Genomic DNA, 23476 nt, shown 5'->3' on the forward strand with positions numbered 1-23476 from the left:
GTAGACATCTGGGTATGAGTGAGTGCAAAAGGGGACAGACAGCAAAGCTTTTCATAAAGTATCCCTCTTGGCATTTTGCCAGAGCTATTTTGCGCTTCCATCTGGACGCATTACCCACAGTTTTAAATCGCGTTTTATGGAAAGAAAGTCGGCTAATTGGCGTGGGATGCAGGTTTTGTTTAAAAGCTGTAGAATCTTTAAAACATTTACTGTTGGAATGTCCATCTTTGCAGAATCTTCGAATGCACTGTTTTGAGCACTTGGTAACCCCATGGGATTACCTATGGGAAAGATGTTTTTGGGAACATTGTCCGATTTATGGTTTTATTGGCATTGTATCATTTTTCTTTCATGAAAATAGATCGATTAGTTATTCCTTAATGTATGACTGAAATTGTGTACATTTGGTAGATCCCATTTTATATTGTTTCAGCATGTTGCTGTATTTTTAAAATTGTTTTGTGCTCTACGGTTTTAAAATTGTGTGATTATTGTCAAAATTGTGTTAAGGTTTATATGTTAAACTGTGTGACACAATACATAAAAATAATTAAAAATAATTAAAGAATGATCAATCCTGTTGATGTTGGGTCCTATCGGCAGTGTTGGACACAATGGACCAAAATCGCTTACTATCACGTTTGTCGACAGTTGGGAGGAGTCTCATCACAGGCCATTAATTGGTTTAGGTCTTCTTATCGAAACCACTGTCAAAAGGGGAGAGTTGGAGGATTTTTGTCAGATACTCTACCCCAGAATTGCAGTGTTCTGCAAGGATCGTCACTATCGCCACTTTTGTTTAATATCTGTGTTCAACCACCTATGGGAATTCTGAGAAAACATGTCGGTTTTGTGATGAGTCCCTTGGGGGAGGGGGGTGCCTTCCCAAGGGGCCAATGAGGTGAGGCTGCTACCCGATAGTTCTCCTGGATGTGGTACTCAGTCGGAGGATCCCATGTGAGCGGACCCCCTCTGTGGGAGAAGTGAGGACTATTGAGGGAGAATGCCGTATGTACACCATCATGCTGCCAGACATGATTCACCCGACGATATGAGTAGGGCCCAAGCACCTCCACCCTCTCTCTCCTCTTTCTTCTACTAATTTCCTCATACATAGCAGCTACATATCAAGCAGATGAGACTCTGATGAGGAAGAGTGAGGGAACAGTGAGTATGGATGACTCCAAAAGTACTGACAAGAGGAAGACCAATGGCGATGAAGAGCTCTATGCGGAACAGATACAAACATAAAATCTATTTGAAGCTAGAAAGTCAATTTGCCATAAAAACTAACAAAGGACTCTCCTCTGTGTCATTCCTACTCCAGAGGAGCGTTGTGCTGGGGAGAGATGCTGCACAGATAGGACATGTTGCAGACCTGAACGCCTGGAAGGTAAAGGCATGAAACAAGCAGGCAGAGAAGAGCCGCATCTTACCTGAAAGCTGGGGAACATCACGTCCAGTGGCAAAATGGCAGCCACCCGAGTAGTCAGGCAAGACCCGACATGTGGGGAGAAACCAGCTCAAAGAAGACCGCAAGAGCCCAGGGGAAGCCACAGAAGCTTACCTGTGTTGCAGAGAACTGGAACCCTTGCAAACCAAGTTGAAATGTATGCAGAGGGGCATGGGAAGGCACTGAGAGCACCCAGAGGAGGCTGTGGTTGGGAGAAAGATCAGAAACATCTTCCTCATCCGAGTGGGACCAAACAGAGAGACCAGTTGTGAATACAGTGGACGAGAGAGTACCCCAAAGTGCCTCAAAGACAGGCCTGGCAGGATAGTGAACCGGGCCCAGTGAAGATACACTATAAAGCTGAGAGTGGGGTCTGGGACCCGAACACTGAGAAACTGAGAGAGTTGCTAATGCGGGATAACGCCTGGCAGGATAGTGAACCAGGCTTAAATAAGAGACATTACAATGCTGAAAGAGGGGTCTGGCACCTGATCCTTGAGAAACCAAGAGTGTTGTACATAAGAGAAGCCTGGCAGGTTAGTGAACCGGGCTTAAGGAATACACATTACCGAGGTGCGAAAGGGGTCTGGAACCCACATAATGAGAGGAAAAGACCAGGGGATGAGAATGCGATCCTTTGGCACAGGTCACGCGGAGTCCAGGGGAAGAGAAAGAGATTCTTTGGCAAAAGTTATGAGAAGAGCAGAGGAAGGAAGATATATCCTTTGGCAGAAAGTTGAACAATAATAATGCTGTTGAAAGAGCGCCTGAGAAAGGCTTGGAGGAAGGGAGGCACCTTCCCAATCTTGTTTTGGAACTTTAAGCACTGTCAAATGAGAAAGTATATTGTGTCTCCTATTACAATGAATATATGTATATTGGCCTATGCCAAGCTGCTAACAAGTCGCTTGCGAAGAAATCCGTGTTGCAAGGTCCTGACCTTAAAATCAATGTAAGCCACCATTTTAGGTCAATCCACAATTTTAGGTTCACTTTGTAAAGTCACCCTGTGAGTTAAAATGGTGGAAAATGTCATTCCGAAATACAACATGGCCGTCTTGACCTCTGCATGTAGCTAATATGTAACTTGCCTGCAGGCCACTTGTTGAGGTCGTGAACTGAGACCTTGTCCTTCGTTGACCTCTGTGTAAAGGATTACTCGTGCAAAGAAACTAATCCGCGAGCATATGTTGAGAACAATGTATTCAAATACTGAACATAGAACACTTGTTTAACTACATTGTATTAATGTTTGAGAAGATCTGCATGGGAAATCCTAGAACACACAGTTGCCGTGTAGGCTTGTTGATATATGTATTAAAAGCAAACCAGTTACATGTGGATATGCGAACTAGGCATGAACCCTAGATCAGTAATGTATTAGAGGAATATTAACCCGAAGGAGGGTTGGACATCGTGTTCGCAAATAGTATAAAAGAGTCATGAATTCTAATGTACAGTGTCTCTCACTGAACACACTTAACCACCCTGGAGTTCGCTGTGTTGCACTAAGGGCCGATAGCTATCTGATTTTGCTCTGTTCTTCGTAACTGGATTCAGTATAAAATAAAGTACTTTGTATGCTCCTTTGTAACCCGTGTTCGTTGTATTTCCTTTTGGGGTACTCAGCCTCGATATTTTGATTTTGTTTTCACAGCACGAGTTGGATAATATTGACGCTGTTGGAAGAGAGCTAGAGACAGGCTTGGGGAAGGGATACACCTTCCCAATCTTGTTTTGGAACTTGGAACTTTGACAAGCCACCTGAGAAGGTCTGGGAAGAGAGAACGACCTCCTCCCTGTCTGTGGGGAACAATACAGAAAAGCCTAGCAATGGCTACGAGAAGAATGATATTCCCCCTATTATTTATGAACTGCCTAAAATATCCCAAAGGAGGGAGTCATCCTGTTATAAGCAGGGTGTAGTCTACTTTATAGATTTCTTTTGAAGTGTGAGGGACAGAAATAGGTTTTGGACATAGGACAGTGGACTATTTGTTTTTGACTGACATTCCGACGTTACCCTGAGGCAGGGACCCCCCTATTAGTTTTAGGGACAGTTGGGGTGTTTCCTTATTTTCTGTTCAATAAAGGTTTGTGCCAACAAACATGCCACCTTTGTTTTCCGCCTCTACCTCTGCACCCTTACAGCTTTCAGTCATATGCCTGCGATACACAAATATACCTGAAATTGGGTAATTTTGAGGAATTATTTTGAGGAATCCATCAAGTGGGCCAGTGTTTGCAGGAAGTAGGACACTGGACACTGGATGACATGGAATCGGCTAAAACTGAGTCCAAGCAAAACAGCGGTGCCCCTGTTTGTCCCTAAACATTTGTTGACCAAGTAGGGTAAGGGTCTCCCCCTCCCTGCTTTATGGGTTCCAACCTGAGCTATGTTTCCAAGATTAAGAATTTGGGCTGTATTTGGGAATCCAATATGGGCTGCAACAGCCAGGTGGGCGCTAAACTTCAGTCTGTATTTTCCTCCTTGTGTCCCCTGCGCTTGGCATTACCTTAAATCCCACATCAAGACGATGCAGTGGTAGTGGGGAGCTTAATTAACTTCAAATTGGACTATGGTAACTGTATGTTAGTCGGCATACCAAATGGACAGCTGGATAAACTTCAGTTGAACTTATTTTTAAAGTCCTGCAAGCAAATCCCATCTTGGCTTTACGCTGTTCCCTACATTAACTTCTGCTCAAAGAGAGAATAAACTTCCAAGATTGTGTGCATGGTCTATAAAGACTTGCATGGGCTTGCGCCTACCTATATTTCGCACAAGTTAATTTGGTACAGACCGGCCCGACCACTGCATTCATCTGATAAATTGTTTCTTGTGGTCCCTCTCTCTCAATGTACCACCAGATGCTTTTCGTAAAGTACTGAAGACCCATGTGTTTAAATAAGCTCATAGAGATCAGCTTTTTCGGGACCAATATAGGCTTGATATTGTAACAGTGGAAGCGTTAATTCGATCTGCGCCCAGATGCTGTTAATTCTGCCCCCCTTGCCCCAATTATGGGGGTTACATTTTTGTGTAAATTCCTAGCGGTTCTGTACTGGGTGCTCCCAAATTCTTGATGTGCTCGCTGGATTTTACCCAGACCTAGATAAATTTCAGCTGGACAAGATTAAGTAGTAAGGTTCCTCAATCTCATAAAACTGAAGCGGGAATAAGTAATAAACATGAGTCTCCCCCCCCGACTCCTCTTCATAGCTCCCCCTACTGTCAACAGATGGAAGCAGTATCCTCAAACAAAGCTCTTGAAGAGCAACACATCAATGTATTTAAGAGCACTCTCTGCCTGCTCCGAACAAGACTGTACAAGGCTGTGCAACTAACTAGACCAGAATCATTGACGTGCAGCTCAGCTATTGTGATTCCCCAAAATAGGGACGGATCTAATAGTGTTACTACAACCCCATCACATTACTAAATGTGGACCTTAAAATACTGTCAAAGGTAAGAACTGAGCGAGTGCAGACACACAGTGTCGCACATATCCATTATTGAATGTCACCAAGATGAAACTCTTACAATTCAGCTAAATCACGCTGCAGATGTACAAGTCATGAATCTATGTGAAGTTTAAAATGAGGGGTCTATTTTTGCCAGACTATGCTTTGAAATGATTACAAAAGCAGTGAGAGTCAAAGTTTTTGCATAAGATTGCCCCAAGCCCTTTTTTCTGTTTACACATTTAGTTGGAATGTATTGCCTCTGCACACCCCAGAAGGAAAACAGCCTTTGGGCTGAGATGCGTGTAAAGTGATGGACAGTTTGTGTCTCCAGCACTCAAAAGTTCTGTAGATGTTTGTCAATTTTCCTGAGTCTTTTCATAGTCCCTGCTTAGTTCCATCAGTGGCTGAATATTGTCTGCATAATACGTAAATGTAATCCACATGTGTTGTAATTGGTCACAAAGGGCCCTAATATAGATGTTAAATAGGGCAGGAGATAAACATGCTCTGTGCGTACCCCAACAACATTTTACTGCCTATTTCTGATGAGGCCTCCCCCAACACACTCTTGACCTTCTATTGCTTAAGAAGAAGTTGATCCATTGAATAATCTCCCAGGAATAGCTAGCTACCTGTACATGTCAGAGTTTTCAACAGCCGTTCATGGCCTATCAAATCAAACGCAGCAGACAGGTCCAGTAATATCAATGGTCCTGTCTTACGTTTGTCTATGGTATTTAACATTTGTGTTTGTAAATCTAAAAGGGCACTTTCAGTGTAATAATTACTCCGGAACCCTGACTGTTTTGAGTGAAGGATGTCAGCCTCCTCTAAATATTCTTGAAGTTGTGTAGCATAATTTTATCCACTATGTTTAACAAAAATGGGGTATTTGTGATCGGCCTAACATTAGATGCCGCTTTAGGGTTTAGGCTGTTTTGTTTTTACTTATGAATCACCACAACTTCCTTAATACCATCAGGTATTCTATAATAGAATGATCACACCTAATACAATGTGTTGTCTCTACTTTCTCCATCACAATGTTACGAGAGGCCACCCAATCTAACATATTTCCCTTTACATGTGTTGGTTTTTTTCTTTTGAATTTTAAACTTGAGTGTTTAAAACGTGTTCAAAACTTGAAGCTTCCTTATCTGAAGGGTCTCCATACCACTGATTGAAATCTCCCAATACTACGGTAGCACTATTGGGTTTATTGAAGGAGGTCAAAAAGGAGACAAATTCCTCATTAAAAGCATACATTTCCTCTGGGGGACGATAAAGCGCAACACATTTCACAAAATAAGTTATATGGTTCCCAACTAGGTCACAAGACCTTTATATGATGTATTTATCCATTACTTCCTTCCCTATGTCTTTACCAACAAGTACCTCAGCACTTGCTTTTTCACGACTCTTTAATTCCTCATCACAAGTCGTGTCCTGAGCAGGAAGTGAGGGTATTTGAATCATTACAATGTTATCAGGACCAATATTTAACATAAGATGTTAATTTTGTACAGGCATAGGTAACAACCCCCCTGCAATCATATCCTGGGGTTTAATATATATTTTTTAACAGCTTTATGTACAACGGGTTGCCGCAAAATACATACATGTTATAGAACAAGACAGGCAAATAAGCAGTGCTAACTGTTGTGGATTGGGCCCTGCCGAAGTATCCGACCGGGAGTCTCTTGGCTCCAGTATGGGGTAGGGGGCCTCTAAGGCCGCAGGAACCATCTCGCCAGCCGTGGTTGGTAGGTCAATTCTGGGAACTGCTTGTTGAATTCCAGGATCGGGGCCCAGCAGTCTGTGAAGCGGTATAGCAATCCTTCTTTCACCGCTGTGACTTTTTCGCCCACTAGGATCTCCCAAACCTTGATCCACCATAGCAGCAAAATGGGGCACGCCTGTGTTTTCCAGTTGCGGGCCAACGTTATCTTTGCCGCCAGAAGCAGCTGAGTGAGTAATTTGGCGGTAGTCCCCGACTATGGGTAGCACTCTGGCCATGCATCTCCCAGCAGGATCACTGCCAGGGGTCAGTGGCAATTTGCATTGGGTGATCGTTTCAATGGTTTGTAGCACCTCCTCCCAGAAAGCCCATGCCTTCAGACACTCCCATCACATGTGAAAGTAGGTGCCGCGTGTGCCACCCTGCCTCCAGCAGGCAGGTTCCAGGGACTTCTGAAAACGGTATGGGTGTTCCGGGGAGTAGTACCATCGGTGGAGGAGTTTGAGTGCACATTCCTTGTTGGTAATACATCTGGAGGCAGAGTTATAGGGTGCCCTAAATCGGTTTCCCAGCGGCACATGTATCTGGGCCTGGCTGTCAACTTGTCCCGTTGCAGTAATTTATAAAACTTGGTGATCAGTCCCTGGCGTGGGCCCTTCTTTCGTGCGTGTTCCAGGGAATGGAGCTCCCTCGTGGCCCCTGGCTGAGAGATCCAGTGCCGGATCTGCGCGTAGGTGACTCTATCCGTCTCTGCTAAGGAAAAGTGTCTCTTGGAATCCTCGATGGTAAGCGGGGCGCCGTTCTCAAACAATTGACAGAGAGTCTGGAGATCCCCCTCCCCCCGTCCCAGCCTCCAAGGTTTGCTGTTTCCAGGCCTGGAGAAAATTCTGGGTTCTGGAGGACTGGGGAAAGTGGGCCTGGTTCTTTTAGGGAGCTCCTTCTTTCGTAGTGCCCATTCCCAAGAGTTCAGGTTGGTTCTAGTGGAGGATAATATTGTCGGCCAGTGGCGGCGCGCCCTGCCCGATATGGGTAGCAGGGAGCCTATAGTGGAGGGGGGCTGTTGGCGTGTTCACTGCATGCCCACCTTTGGGTGGCTTGCATTCTCGACCCAAGCAATATCGTTTTTAATTGGGCCGCTATGTAGAATTATAGAGATTGGGTAACCCCATCCCTCCCCATTTGGCTGCTCCAGTCATTGCCTTTAGCGGGATCCTAGCTCTGAACTTAGATAGCTGCTTCTGTATCTGCATGAGGGTTTTTTTGGGGCGTTGAACAGGTATGGTCGAGCACAGGTACAGGAATCTGGGCAAAAGGTTCCTCTTACATGCTGCAACTCTTCCCAGCAGAGAGATTTCCTGGTCCTCCCATCTCTTAAGGTCGGCCTCCAGTTCCTCCAGTTCCTGGAACAAGGGGTGGAAGTTCGCTGCATATAGTTGCTATGGTTTTGCTACAATGTGTACCCTAAGGTAAGATGACGTTGTGGCGCTCCATTTCAACATAGGCTATTTATTGACTCGTTGGTCATATTTATCCCCAGCGCCTCGGACTTGGCATAGTTGACCGCAAAGCCCACCACCTGTTTAAAAGCATCCAGCTTTGTGCGGGAAGCTGTAAGGGAAGTTTGGACGTTGGTGAGAGAGAGCATCACATCATCTGGGTAAAGAGATATCTTAAATCGTTCCCCCTTTAGTTCCATATCTGTTATGCTGTCGTTCTTGCGGATTTTCTGTGCAAATGGTTCCATTGCGAGGGCGAAGATTAATGGGGAGACCGGACAGCCCTGTCTCGTCCCGTAGAAGAGTGGAATAGGGCCTCTTTTGGTTTATCCTTAAGGATGTTTTCGGAGCTTTGCAATTGGCCAGTAGCATCTTGCAGAACATTGGGCCAAACTAGAAGGCTTCCACGGTGAGTCACATGAAAGTCTACCCGGTCAAAGGTTTTCGTAGCATGCAGGGTGAGTACTGCTAGCTCCCGTTGTTCTTGTGAATGCCACTTCAATGAGGTTGAGGGCCCGCCGAATGTTGTCTCCTGTGCCTCTCTTCCTGATGAAGCTTGTCTGGTCCGAATTGATGATGGCTGGAAGCACTGTGGCCAGTCTGTTCGTCTAGCACTTTGAAGTAGATGTTTGCATCTACATTGAGAAGCGAGATACGCCTGTATGAGGCGCAGTCCCTTAGGTCTTTTCCAGGTTTTAGCAGCATTATAGTGGTGGACTCTTGCATTTACGGGGTTATGGTGCCTGTTTCACGAAATTAGTTCAAGAGTTCCGTTAGTGGACATAAAAGGAAAGGCTGAAAGAGTTTGAAGAATTTGGGTGAGAAGCCATTGGGGCCTGGAGCTCTTGGTTTCAGGCCTTTAATCACTGCTTCTACCTCTTTGGAGGCGATCGGGAGATTCAGGTCAGTCCTATTCGCTTCTGAGATGTGGGGGAGATTGGCCTGTGCCACATATTGCTCCTGTTGCATTGGGGGCCTAGGGGTGGCTGTTGTGTTGATGAGGTGGGATGTTGCTAGTTGCAGCTTTGCCTCTTCCCAATACAGGCTTGAGGCCTCCGGGTCCCTTAAGGCTGTGATGAGATTTCGCCTTAGCATTTACACCAGTTTACTGACCAAAAACTTGTTGGCTTTATTGCCATTTATGTAGTAACTTTGCTTTGTTCTGATCAGGGCCTGGGCTGTATCTTCCACGTAATCTGCCTCTTATTTGGTGCGGGTGATTCGAAGGGCTTTAGCTGCTTTAGGTGACCACCCTTTCCTGAGGTTTTTCTCAGCAGCCTCCATTTCCCCCCTCCAGCTGTTCTTTCATCTTGCTACGTTGTTTCCTATATGCCGCTGCCTGGGCGATCAGTTCCCCTCTGACAACCGCTTTCATAGCCTCTCATCGGGTGGCTGTGGAGGTGAGATCCGATGATTTCTTCTTAAAATAGTTGTGGATAGATTTGGCTATGGCATCTCGCACTGCCATGTCATGTAACAATGGGTAATAGAGGGACGATTGAGGTCTTGAGGGGTTTCGGGATCGTAGACCCGGGCTGTTAAAATTATTTGAGCATGGTTGGAGAGAACCTTTGTGCCTATTTCCACCTCATCAGTAAAGGAAAGTGGTTTCGGGCTGGCAAGTAGCATATAAATCGGCGAGGAGGTGCGGTGGACATGAGAGAAAAACGAGAAGTCTATAGCTTCCGGATGAAGGACCCTCCATGTATCTACGACCCCCAGGGACTTAGGTGGAAGTGGTGCTAAGTGGGTGTTTGCGGTGACACTCTGCTGGAGATTGCTGTTTACGGTGTTATTACACCTTTAATTCCGCAAGGAGCGGAAATGAGAATCCAACGTGTGACGTGCTACTGGCTGCGTGCAATGAGCTCCTGCCCCCTCCAATCCATTCAAAAGGACCTTCCTCCGCGAAGTGGTGCTAAATGTGTGTTTGCGAGGATGAGAGAGTCCCTCCTGTCACGCGTACCTGGTCCAGTGAACGGAAGAGGTCTATGGAGTTAAACAACCAAGTTCACCCTGAACAAGACTCCAGGTGAGACTGTACGTGGCGCCCGCAATGACCGCTCCGGCAGGGTCATGTATTGTGACAGCATCGCTGCCCTTGTCTCTGAACTGTATCCGTAGTCCAGCTAAATCCCCGGCTCTAACTCCATGCCTTGTGACCCCGAATGTGCCTGTGGTCTGTGGCTCAGGATTTTCAGGCCCAGGAATTGACTCTTGTGTCCTTTTAAAGCTAGTGAACATCCAGACCAATGTAAGCAAGTCTTTGGCATCGGAGGGGTTGGATGCCACAGTAAACCTGATTGACGGGGGGGGAAACTTGGGGCAAACTCTGAGAGGGGCCCGATCTGGCCGGCAAATGCAGTTGTTTCAGGGGAGAGGCAATGGCGGCGGGTAGAGTGGGAAGAGACTAAGCCAAACCCCCTGCAGAGAAATACCCAGTTGAACGGAAACTCGTTGTCCCTAGAGGGGGCCACAGAAGATTGCTTGCAGAAGCCTTTCGAGGATTCGAGGTTGAACCATATTACTCAGCCTATGCCGGAACCCATTCCTTCCTCGAGTGAGATTACAGAAATGGAGGACATATTAATACTAAATTCCATTGAGCATAGAGAACGATCCTTGAACTCAATTCCTATGGAATATGTATGCCATCCCGAAAACTCTAAATTAGCTGCAAAGTTAGCAGTGGACTTGTCGCTCCTGCTGGAAAAGATAAACACACAAAGGCGACTGAACCTATCAATGATAAAGGACAGGCTTGATGCCCTGAGAGACGAGCAAAGCCCACCGAGGATGGCTTCTTCCTCAGGAAGTGTGTTGATCCCCAAAACAGGACGTTTTCGGAATGGGGCTGAGGAAAATCACCTTGGAGAGAAACCTGCAGTGGCCAGGGTGCCTCAGAGCACAACAGCAAATTGTAGCAGTGCATTCACAAAGTGCCCGACCCTTTTGGAAACGTCAGTGGTGGGAGAAAGTAAAGAGGAAGGTGAAGATTCTCAAGTCTCCCTAGCCAGAAGGCACTGTTCATCGTCTAATGACTCTAGCAAGTTGAACAATTATAGTGAAGCTAGATGTGAACCTCGGCATGCAGACCTTTCTTTCAAAGATGACATAGCCATTATCCAAAATACACTGAGGGCCTCACTAGCCGTATCGCTATCTCCCTTCTGTAACTTATACGAATCAATACACTCCACCATCCAAGAGTAAATGAGCCTAATGTGTACAATGCAGCAAAATCTGACAAACTTAGACAGCTTCACAAAAAAGATGGAACAAAGACTTGACACTGAGGCAGAAACATCTAACCAGTGGCAGGTAAGGCTCTGCGACTTGGCCAGGAGGGAGACGGCTGGCAAAACTACATTGATGAAGGCCATCATAGAAGATGGAAAATGGATGAGATCCCATTGGAAGTCAAGCCCAGCACCCTGTCCAGGATACTAATGTTGCTACTCTGGCCAGACAATCTACTGAGGATAGGCCTGTCCTGAATGCTATCAAGGAGGATGGAAACGCTATGGTTGACTTGACAAAAATGCCCAACCTTGAGCCGACTAAGGCAAATACTTTTGCAATATTTAAGCCTGCTGTTCCGGTGGAGGGAGGATGCCCTGGCCGGAAAAGAGCAATGTCTTACAAGAGAAAAAAATCAAAAAACTTAAATCAGGCACCGAAAAGAAAAACAGAATGGCTCCAGAGCATTCCTACGGAACATCCAAATGTAGCCACAAAAGTAACTGACCTACCCTATTAAAATACCCTGTATCGGATAAGTGATGCCCAAAGAGGTATCTCCTCCAGGGGATAATGATGTAAATAGACTGGACCAAAGCCTACAATACAAGACAGGCGAAACTACCTTCCAGTCAGATACCTGTCTCAGTGATCTCTTAGAGATTATGGACAGTGAGGAAAATGATAGGTGGAACAACATGAGTGAGTCAGACTGGAAGGAAATTGAGAAACAAGATGCCTTGATATCATAAAAGTCCAGATCTAGAAATGTCCCTGGGGGGAACCCAGTCGGGAGACCCTTGCAGCAACAGTCGGTCTCCACTTTCCAAACTTTGGAGACAAAACAATGGCAGCTGATTTGAAGGGACGACCCGCAATCACTGGTGTTAAGGCCAAGAAAGAAGGGAAGCAACAATCTTGTAACAACGACCAATCACGGAGGAACTGTGGAAGATGATTGCCCAAACTCCCCAAGAAGATCCAAGGAGGTTCCTAAAGTCTCCTGGAAAGAATTATAGTAGACCGAAAAGCTCTACTTCTCAACAGGAGAAACATGATGAAGCTTCTCCAATGCATTCCAGTGCTGAGATTCATAACAGATGACATAAGAGTGGTCGAATTTGCATCGGAGGACCAAGGAGATCTGGTAATTATCCACTTAGAATCTCAACTCAACTCTCGCTCGCCCAACCATCTGAAAAATAGACTGATGAGAAAGACTTGGCAGAATCCTTGAGTGTGGTCTTGGAACACCAGGGGCTTTGAACTTTTGTTCATGGAGGAAGGGAAGGTTCTGGGTGGATACAATGTTTTATGACTCAAGGAGACTTGGCTTCTGTATAAGCATGCTTGTGACGGCTATGAGGTTTTCTTAAACCCCACCCTCAAAGGAGCTTTGGGTCAACCCTGTTCTGTTCTTCTTACATTCATTAAAGTGGAACAGGGTTTTGTAATTCGCCATCATTTCACACCTAATCCGTATGTCCAAATTCTATTAATAGATATACTCCCCTCAAAGGCGACAGCAAATCTCTTCTTGATAAACGCCTACCGGGGTGTGAACAAGCTGCAATCTGGTGAGTTTGCTGAGTTCATTATGGCGAAGGTGGATGAGGCTTTAACAGATTTGGTTAACCCAGAAAGTATAATCTGTGGGGATTTCAATTTCCGATTATTGTCTAAAGATGGTTGGCCACTGCAGATGGCAAACCTGGTTGGGGTTGCTTGCACTTGGGCACAGGAAGCTAAAATGTGAGACCTATGGATGCTGAATGGGCAAACTGAGGAGGATTGCCCTGGTGCACCCACTTGGAGTAATGGATTACAGGCAGCATGCCTGGATTACTGCTTCGTGTCACCTAATCTTGGAGGAAGGGTATCAAAGTTCGAGGTAGTGGCTTTGCCGCATAGCGATCATGATCTGCTGTCCATCACCCGGCAGGTGCCCTCTGAGTGACACAATCATAAAGCTATGCCTTCAGTGGAGATACATTGGGGGATGAACAGAGTGAAAATTCCAGCAGTTGAAATTCCCCTTTTGCCATCTTGGCTAGCCCAGGGCATAGCTAAAGACTCTAAGCTGGTCGAGTATGAATGGATTCTGTGCACCTGTAAAAAGAGCGTAGACCGTGGGGTAAAATCTATCATAGCCCAAATCATGCCTATAACATCGACCTGGTAAACGCCCGTAGGGCATGCAGGAGTGAGGTGAGGACGTTAAGGTGAGTGAATGCCCCAGATTCACAAGATCAAGTAAGGAAATGCAGACAGGCCTATAAGAACTGGGTTAAAACGTTTAAAGCTGTATTGGTTCAGAATGATGCAGAGATGATGCTATTGGCAGTCTGCGGGAAGTACTCTCGACACATGTGGGAGCTCGTCAACAATGGAGAAAACTTCAGGAAAGCCCACATGCTGGGCAGTGTGACTGAAGAGGGTTGGGTAAGCCAATACTCTACGACATTTGCTGGAGGAGAAGCTCAGCTCCCAATCCGAGAAGTTAGAAAAATCAAGGCTTGCGTCTTTGAATTTGAAGTAGTCGAGGAAAGATCCGTGATTATGAACCTTATTTCATCTAGAGCGGCCGTGCCCGACGGCATATCAAACAGCACATTCAAAAAGAATCCTGAAATTTGGGCGCAGCTTGCTGTGTTGCTGTTTAAACAAGTGATGCTGAATAGACGGGTCCCTGAGTCATGGCGAGAGACCTGGGTTGTCCCGGTATTCAAGAAGGGAGATAGGGCTGATCCAAAGAACTATCACCCTATTGCCCTTATTGATTAATTTGGCAAGCTTTTTGTATCGGTTGTCCTCCGAGATCTGTATGCTTGGGTGACAAGGTCTGGGATACTCGACCCCAGACAGACTGACTTCGTAAAGGGTGTAGCGACATCCCTAAATCTGTTTGTCATGAATTTACTGAAGAGGAGAATGATTGGAAATAAATCAACAATTTATATGGCCTTTTTAGATTTATATCCGGCTTTTGACGGGGTCGATCAGAACTGTCTGTGGGTAAAACTGAAAACTTGGTATTGTCTGCCTGATATCTTGGAAGCTATTCAGGCATTATACATGGGAACATTGATACAGATTAGATTGGGAACGAAGGGATTGATGAGTAGAAAGATCAGGACTTTTTGGGGGCTTAAACAGGATTGTGCCCTCGCCCTCCTATTATTCAGTCTATACCTATCGAATCTGGGGAACTAACAGGGAAAGATTTGAGCATTTCTACCTAAGCTAAATAACTGTGAGCTCCCATGGTTACTAAATGCAGATGACATAGTATTCCTCCACCAAACGGCCATTGGTCTCAGCGTAGGATCTCACCATTCAATGAGTACCTGATTGAGAATGGCATGAAAATGAAGGTAAACAAATCTCAAGTTCTGATCATGTCATCAGCTAGAAGGAAAAAAAGGGTGCCCTTTATGTGGAAGGTTAAAGAGTGCTGGTTAGAGGTTGTAGAAACAATAATTTACCTGGGAGTCGTTATAAATAAGAGCTTAAACGGAAGTGCCCAACTAGACTGGCTGAGAAATAAACTTAAAAAACTAACAAACCAAGGAATTGCTATTTATCGGTGATATGGGTCCTTCTCCCCCTTACCGGTCCTCACCTTCTACAGACAGAAGGTAATTCAAGTCCTAACATATGGAGCAGAGGCGCTTCTCAATTTAAGCGAGAATGTATGGCCATTGTTGAAAAGGTTCCTTTTGGCGTACTGTATTAAGACTCCCTAAGTCCCTTCCCATAGTCAACATCCGCCATGAACTATGTCAACCCTCTATGGCCTCCATAGTTTTTCTCTATATCGTAAATGTATTGTAACAGAGGGTGCTCCCCCCTTCTTTATAGTGAGAACCTTGGGCAGGTCAAATGAAAGAGTTTTGAATCTGTGGTTTGACAAGGTTCTTGGGATATTGGCTGACTATGCGGTGGATATTGAATTGTTGAGAGCAAACCCCCTTAAAGTTAAGGAGATTCTGGAGAGGGCAGACTGGATTAGTACTAGCGAAGCGAGAACTATTGACCTTTAGATGGTGGATAGAGGGAAAGGGACTCAATGATCTGCCTTTATATCTCTGAAAATTCCCTTCAGCCTTCTATAGGGACCTCCTTTTGAGATGTCGCCTCAACATCATGCCCACACATGAGGTTCAGTTCAAAAGACATCAAATTGGGGTGTGTGAACTTCTTTGTTTTTGACTACTATAGCGTAATACTTTATATTCTGGTCCTATGTTGGTCCTGCCGAACCATGCTGAAATGTACTGATGTCACCTATTTTCTTTTAACCTTGTGTTTGGACTTTATGCGAGAAAAAGATTGGAGAATCTGAAAGCGTAAGCATGACTACAAATGTTCTTGATCTCTTTTTAAATTGGACCAAATGTTGGGGGAATGTGGGAGTTATAAAACTGTTAAAGGTTTCTTTTGGTGCCTGGTTGTACTGGCTTGAAACCAATAAAACTTTCAAAAATGTTTTTTTTTTTAAATGGGGTGGCATAGGCTCAGGACGATCTTTAATTCTTTGGGTGAGGGATGGTTTGTTTTGTCCATTAAAGGGCTTGGGACCCCATTGAAATCACCTCCTATGACCACTTGGCCTTCGGCGGAAGGGTAAAATCAGTGATTCCAGCTCCGTGAACAATGTTTCATGGCCCTCGTTTGGGGCGCAGACTTAGATTAGGGTGTGCAATTGGCCCAAAAGCTCCCCTTTCACTGCAATGTATGTTCCCTCCGGGCTCAGCAGGACCTCTTGTTCCCTGAACGGTGTACCTTTTGCTAACGGGATTGCTGTGCCCCCCCTCTTGTTACCCACGGATGCCAGATATTGTTTCGGGAATGCTCTGTCTCGCAGTCATGAGAAGTCTCTTGAGAGCAAGTGCATCTCCTGGAGGATAACCACTGTGCTGTGAAGGTCCCTTAGGCGCCGAAGGGTTGATTTACATTTCTCTGGGGAGTTCAGGCCCCTGACATTCAAAGAAATGTAGCACAGTTTCAGATCTGGTGGGGGGGGGCTCCTGCGGCCCCGCCTCAGCTATCGGTAGAGTAGGGTAGAGGGGCTGTTAGCGGGTTTCTGCCTTCTAGAGCCGAGATGTGCGTCCATTTTTGCCGCAGCCGGGGTTTTAACTTTTCCAGTCTGGTCCCGAACTTGACCAGGGAACGAGATGAACCAACAACAGAACAAAAACCAAGTCAAACTGGGCCCTTGGGGCCTTGGGCCAGAGTATGTATCCATACACTCGGCTGGCACAGAGAGTGAGTTACTTTTTGCTAATTGCATGGTAGTGGAAGGCTTGCTGCTGGAGGTGGGGAGGGGGATATGCGTGCTTTAGATGGTTTGGTGGTTTCCCTCCTTTTAGTATCTTTGTCCAGATGTTTCACTGCGATTTCGGAGTCGCTTCCCGTTCCCTCTCAGGGGCCAGGCTCATTAAGTCTTCATCCGGGGTCGCGGGTTCCCTGTCTAGGATACCGCCCGCCTCCTCCAATGAATGAATTATGCGTGATTGGCCTTCAAATGAGAACTGGAGAGATGCTGGGAAGAGCCAACGATACTTGATTTCCAGTCTTGGAGCAAGGTTGCCAGGGGCCTGAGGGCTGTACGCCTGTGAACTGTCGTGGCCGCAAGGTCCTGATAGATTTGCAGTGAGGCCCCTATAAGTTAAGTCCCCCTGGGTGCGACTTGTAGTCATAATTTCTTGCTTCGTGGAAAAGAAATGGACCTGCGTGATCACTTCAGGTGTATCCGCTGCTGCGGAGCCCCTTCGATTCCGCAATCTGTGAATGCAGCACAGTAAAATCAAGGACATGTCACAATTGGGGAGGAGGGTTTGGAAAAGGTTGCTGACGTAGGCCGGTAGGGCCTATTCCGAGATTGAAGCTGTTACTTCTCTGATTCCAATGTTATTCCTGTGAGCCCTGTACTCCAAGTCCTCCTGCCAGAGTTTCATTCTCTCACTGTCCTCCAGAGCATGGAGTTTCCTTTGCAGGTTCCTGAGGTGCGTCGAATGGTCCAGGGCTTGGTCCTCAGTTTCACTGACCCTGCAATACATTTCCTCCATTCGATTGTCTAACCCTTCTATCTTGGTCGCCACCTCCGTCATGCAGCTCCGGAATTCCGACTTAATGTCCGCTAACAGGGCCCTGTATGTCATCCTTCGTGGCCCATTGGCATGGGGATCTCTCGGGTGATAGGGCTTGAGCGCGTCCAGATTCAGCTTTCTTTATCTTCTCCAGTGGCTGCAGCATGCTGGCAATGTATGCTGATTTTGAGGGCTTCTGTTGTTTGGCCATCTTGGTTATGGAGGATGAGGCTGAACTGAGGTGTTGCAGCTTAGGCTTTCTGTGGGTTTCCGGCCAGCATCTGGGTGGGCTTAGGAACTCCAGCTGTGCCTTATGCCTTGGGGCTTGCAGCCCTGGTGTTCCAGGTGATCTGGGCTTGGGGTGACTCACGCTCCTCCTACCCGCTTGTTGTGTCCTGCTAGCACAGAAGAAAAGAAAAGGCTGGGGGGAGGAGAGAGACGGGGGAGAGGCCCCGGCCCCACCAGTCTCATGCAGGCTGAGGGGGGGTCCACCGGCGCGAGGTGAAGTGCGGGGAGCCCCCCCCAATGTCTCCCTTGGTGTGGCCTTGGAGAGTCATCTGATGATTTTACCAGCGGGGCTGGAAGTGTAGGGTTGCTGAGCAGTGTGCCGCTCCCCCCGCGCTGGGAGTTTGCGGCTCGGGATATGTGGGTTAGCAGGACCACTTATGTGGGCAACCTTGTGTTCTGCCGGGTTGGCAGGGTGGGCACGCCACGGATGCTGCTGGTGGGGCTGCCCTGTGCAGCGAGAAAAGTTGGAGCGCCACCCTTAGGCTTGCGGATGCTCTCACCTTCGTTTCTTTGTGGATGCTTGCCGGAGGCTCGCCGGATGACTCTGAGGTCTTTCGTCTCTGTTGGGCTGTTGCAGCTGGCTTTTGACTCCTACACCATGGCTGCAGCTTTGAGCGGTCATGCGGCGGACCCACTGGGGGTTGGATCACTGATGTGCGAGCTGGAGCTCCTATTATGTCTTCACGAGGGCCATCCCGTGCCCTGCATGGCGGCTGATGGGACCCGCTTGTGCTGTTGGGGCTATCATGTGGTACGTAGGAGCCTGTGCCGGCTCCTCCTGCTCCACGGTCGTGTTCGCTCCCGTTACTTTTGACCTGTGTGTGCGGCTTCCCGGATAGTTACTGCTGCCCTCTTCTTGCTGCTGGCCTGTTGCTACGAGCCTCTGTCTCCTCTGCCCGGGCTGCGGACCTCCGATGTCCCCCGCTCACCTGCGGGTCATCGCTCCTGTTGTTCAGAGCCACTGGCCAGATTCTATGTCAAGACGGAGGCGAGCATTAAGCTTTCTCTTCTCTTTAATTTACTCTCCAGCAGTTTCAACAAATAAATAACATTTTGTGAAAATTAAACTTCAAGTCCCATCATCACCTGTAGTTCCAGTCTCTAGTCTCTGTAACCTAATCCTTTCTGTTCCTGTGTTCCTCCTCTTCTTTTCCTGCTCTCCAGAGATTAGTACACTTTTATTTTGGCTCTGTGATACTGTGTATTGAGAATAGGAGTGTAATGTATTTCGAGCACTGACATTGTTTGTGGTTGAGAGAATTAATTTGTTAAGTCTTGGAGACAGCGCACGCATTGAATTAGAATGTTTTGATTTCACTGCGACGAGTCGGCAGCCCCGTGCCGCACTACCCGGCACAGCAGGGGCCAGCCGATCTCCTCTCACAAGCCCGTTGCACGGGTATCGCGCGTCGGAGCGGGCGGTCCCCACCCTTGGAGGGGCGGAGCTAGCGGCACGAGCGGGAAATCATTGGTTCCCCGCTCGCTCTTGCACAGAGAGAAAGCCCCCACCCTCGCAAAGATGGGGCTGAGCGCGAGCCCATAACAGCAGCTTGCGCTCTTAAAGAGCGAGTGCTCCCTCCTTTGCGAGGGAGGAGCGCAACAAGGCCAATGAGAGCGCGCACGCTCGCCTTTGGAAGCCCCCACACTCGGGGGGCGGAGCTGGGCACACGGCTCGGTAGGAAGCTTCAGTCAGAAGCAAATTTCTAGTTCACGGAACGCTAGGGAGCACTGATAAGCTCGTACATCTGACACAAAATCTTTCACAATCATATTGGAAATATAAATTCTCACACAAAGGACATACAGCTTAGTCCTCAGTGATACTGCACACCAGCAGCACTACAGACAGGTGCAGCCTCGCAGAGTGAAGAAGTGGACGTGCCAATACACCTGAAAAGGTATTTTGAAAGGCACCTAAACAGCACCATAATGTCGAACTTCGAGTGGAGTGATGAAGATCAAGAGGCAGTCTACCAGGAAGACTTGGCCTACAGTTTTAAAGAAGTGCTGGGAGACTCGCTCGCAGAGGCAGTGGTTCAAGGGGTAAGACCCTTACAGGATAGACTTCACTCTATTGAACTGTATCTGAGTCAAAAAGAAAAGAGCACCGAAGATAGCACGTCCACAAGGGTCGCAAAAAAGGACCCCAAGGGGTGTAACAAGGCCCGGAAGAGCAAAGACTGTTCTGACCCCCCGGGCCAAATTGATGGGGCAGGTACAGAGGCCCCGGAGGCTGTAGACGCTTTCAGAAAACTAAGAGAAGCGTTCATGAGAAAGTCACAGGTGCCGAGCCTCGAGACCCATGACCCAGGGGAGGATAATATGGGCAATATAGAGGGAGGTTTCCCCGAAGAGGAAACACCAGAATCCCCTACCTCCTCACAAGAAGAGGCAGACAACGAAGGGGACGAGAGTAACCAACCTGCGCCGAGAAAAAGGCTCAGAAAGCTTAATAACTTAGAAGAGGAGGAGACATCTGATATGTTCAATCCCGAAGACATCAGAAACCCGAGATCATCAGAATGGGTGCCCTCTCCTAGGGTAGCAAAATACATGACACAGAGATTGTGAAAAGCTCTAGAGAAAGAAGTTAGGCAGAGGATGAGAGCAGAATGTCCGAGACCGGAATTGCCAGGGAAGGTAGCTGAGGCGCCAGAGCTCGATCCGAAAATGCTATCTTTCATTGCAAAATCTAACAAAGACCCAAGGAAAGGCATAGACCGTTCTTGGAAAAGCTGCCAGGATAAAGTCCTCGACTTTGCGGGGCCATTGGCAAAGATTATGGACATGGCAGAACGAGCTAAGGACACGGGTGAAGAAGTGGACCCGGGGGTCCTATCAAACTGGGCGCAAAGGGCAGTATGCCTTTTAGGCAATGCGAACTGTGCAATTTCATCTGAGCGCAGGAAAGGACTCCTGTTTAAGATTGACAATAAATTAGGAGACCTATCATCCTATGAAGCAGGCGAAGCGGCGCAAGGTCTCCTGTTCGGAGAAACCTTCGGCAAAGAAATGGGGAGGTTTGTGGGAACATACACCTCCCTGGAAAAGGCCCAAGCGTCCATGAAAAAGATCTTCCCAGGGAGAGTGTTTGGAGGGACCGGTCGGTCCAGGGGTGGAGCGACTGGTCGATATCAAGCATTCAGAAGGCCCCAAGGGAATAGAAGTAACTACTGGGAGAACAGACAGTCAGACGTGTTCTTCCCGCCAAGAGGTCGCTTCCCTCGAGGAAGGCGAGGCAGAGGACAAGGGAGAGGACACAACTTCCCCACAGGTGAGAGTTTTTATATATCCACCAGTTGTGGGGAGGACAGCGGTATTCTGGGAGAATTGGCGTTCACTTTCTACCGACGCCCTGGTTCTGCAAACAGCGAAAGGCATGCACATAGAGTTTACAGAGACTCCTGCTCAATGTCAAACTCCCCGACCTCTAGCCGCGACACAAGTAGAGATAGAGCTCTTACACGCAGAACTACGGAAACTAGCAGAGAAGCGAGCGATAGAACCTTGCGAAACAAGTCCAAAATTTGTGAGCAACATGTTCTTGGTCCATCGAAAAGACAAGGTGAGGCCACTAATAAACCTAAAGGACATGAACAGATGGGTAGTGTACAATCACTTCAAAATGGAAGGGACCCATCAGCTCAGAGACACTCTCAGGCAAGACTATTGGCTAGTGAGGATAGACCTCAAGGACGCATATTTGACGATACCAGTGCAAAGGGATTTTCGCCCATTCCTAGCGTTCAACTGGGACGGGCGATTATGGCAATTTGCCACGATGCCGTTTGGCCTAGCATCAGCGCCATGGACATTCACGAAGATTATGAAACCGGTTGCAGCAGCGATCAGGGAGAAGGGGATACGCATGATCATATATCTAGACGACATCCTACTGATGGCCAGTGGCAGGGAGACGCTCCTTTACCAGTCAGACTGGGTAGTGAGGCTCCTGACATCCCTGGGTTTCCTGGTGAATCAGGAGAAGTCAGAAACAAACCCGACAAAGAGGCTAGAATTCCTAGGGTTCATAATAGATACCAGGTCAGCAACCCTAGAACTCCCAACCAGAAAGATAAGAGATATCAAGAGGGAAATAAGATCTTGCATCAGCAAAACGGTGATATCACTACGCTCAATAGCACGAGTGGTTGGCCTGTTGGCAGCCTCGATACAAGCAATCTTTCCAGGGCCAGTACACTATCGAGCTCTGCAAAGGTTAAAGATAAGACACCTTCAACAGGGTCTGCAATATCACCAGTTAGTACACAACGACCAGGAATCCAGAACAGAACTGGAGTGGTGGCTGGCGAACATGGAAGCATGGAACGGGACAGCCAGTTTTGGCGACCGGCCAGACCTGATAATAGAATCGGACGCCAGCAGGGCAGGCTGGGCTGCCTGGTGCAGAGAGCTACAGACAGGAGGGAGGTGGAGTTCGGAAGAACTCAATCTACACATCAACTGTCTAGAATTGCTAGCCAGATCATTTGCGATCAAGGCATTTACGAAAGGAAAAATGAATTCCTGTATTCTGTTGAAAATGGACAATATTTCAGCAGTCAAATACATCAACCACTTAGGCAGGACGAGATCCAAGTTATTGGCAGAAATAGCCAAGGATTTCTGGCACTCCTGTCTGGAGTCAAGGATCTCAGTAGTAGCAGAATACCTTACCTGCCGGGGTCACAGAACGTGATAGCGGACTGGAACTCCAGGTACCTCTCAGATTCTAGCGATTGGATGCTGGATCGGGAGATTTTTCGACAGCTGGAAGAACGTTGGGGACCGATTCATACAGATCTGTTTGCGTCCAGACTGAACGCACAGAAAGAGAAGTTCTACAGCTGGAGATTAGACCCGGCAGCAGCAGGGGTGGATGCTTTCCTCCAAGACTGGAGGGAGCAGACACTCTACGCTTTCCCGCCTTTCATAATGATGATCAGGGTTCTGGCGAAAGCGCGCAGAGAAGCAGCGAATTTAATACTAATAGTCCCGATATGGAAATCACAGGTATGGTTTCCAGCACTCATGGAAATGATAGCAGATTACCCGAGACTGCTACCTCAAGGAGTAAGCCTGCTCACGGACCCAGTTGGGTCATAGCACCCTCTGAGAGTGAAGGGGACGCTGCCATTGATGGCGTGCAAGATAGCAGGAGATGTTGGAATCTCCTAGGCATTTCGGCACAAGCTGCTAGCCTCATCGCCGAGTCTTGGGCACCGGTAACCAGAAGGAGCTACGACGCAGCTTGGAATAAGTGGTCGACATGGTGCAGAAGAAGAGGTATTCATCCTGTTTCTGCCCCTCTGGTCGAAATACTGAATTTCCTAGCAGAGCTCCTGCAAGACGGCAAAGCTTATAGGACTATATGAGTCTATAGGTCCGCAATCTCAGCAGGTCACCTGCCGTTGGAAGGAATGCCAGTGAGAGAGAACATAGCGGTGATCAGACTTCTGAAAGGAATAAGGTTTAGAAAACCTCCACAGCCAAAGTATATAGTACTATTGGAAGTATCGATAGCATTGAAACTACTAGCAGACTGACCCAGTAATAGATATCTATCACTAGAACAGTTGTCAGGGAAACTAGCCAAGCTTTTATGCATGGATCATGCAGGAGAGTAGCTGACGTTAAGCCACTGGAAATAGACAGAAAGACTTATGGGCCGGAAGGCGTGACTTTTAACCTGGCCAAAATA

Source organism: Ambystoma mexicanum, chromosome 8 (assembly GCF_040938575.1).
Source record: "Ambystoma mexicanum isolate Mex_15411 chromosome 8, UKY_AmexF1_1, whole genome shotgun sequence".
Classification (NCBI taxonomy): Eukaryota; Metazoa; Chordata; class Amphibia; order Caudata; family Ambystomatidae; genus Ambystoma; species Ambystoma mexicanum.